We start from the raw sequence: 542 nt of genomic DNA, 5'->3' as shown, positions 1-542 counted from the left end.
TTTTTTTTATGTACCAAAAAAAAAAAAAAAAGGATGGCACAACAGAAGGGAATGCAGTTCTAGAGGTGTAAGCCTCAAGAAGCAGCACATTATGATAAACCCCGTTAGAAAGGTATCATTTCTATCACTGATGCCACAGGCTAAACTATATTATGCCATCTATTTTCAAATTGAGGCAATGGAAGAGACACAGAGACATCACAATGAGTCTCGATACAAATAACTATACAGACCATCACACACTTTCCTACAAATTTTCTTCTCCTTCTGATTACCAGTTATATACAGGATTTTAATTTCATAGCTTGACAATGACGGGTCATACACTGAACTCAATACATATATCTAGCATTTCAGCCTAAGCTCATCCATGTACCTAGCTGAAATCAATGACAAGGAATGGCCTAACAAGTGCTAGGGGAACTTTGTAGTTTTTACAGCTATTAAAGCTGCATCTTGCACACTGAAGTCATCATACATACAGGGCAAAGTCAGCTTTTATATTTGCATTTATTCTTCATTTAACTTTTTAAAACACTACT

This window comes from Tupaia chinensis, unplaced genomic scaffold, assembly GCF_000334495.1.
Source record: "Tupaia chinensis unplaced genomic scaffold, TupChi_1.0 Scaffold000070_1, whole genome shotgun sequence".
Taxonomy (NCBI): Eukaryota; Metazoa; Chordata; class Mammalia; order Scandentia; family Tupaiidae; genus Tupaia; species Tupaia belangeri.
The sequence above is the reverse complement of the archived record's forward strand: the minus strand, read 5'-3'. Positions refer to the sequence as shown.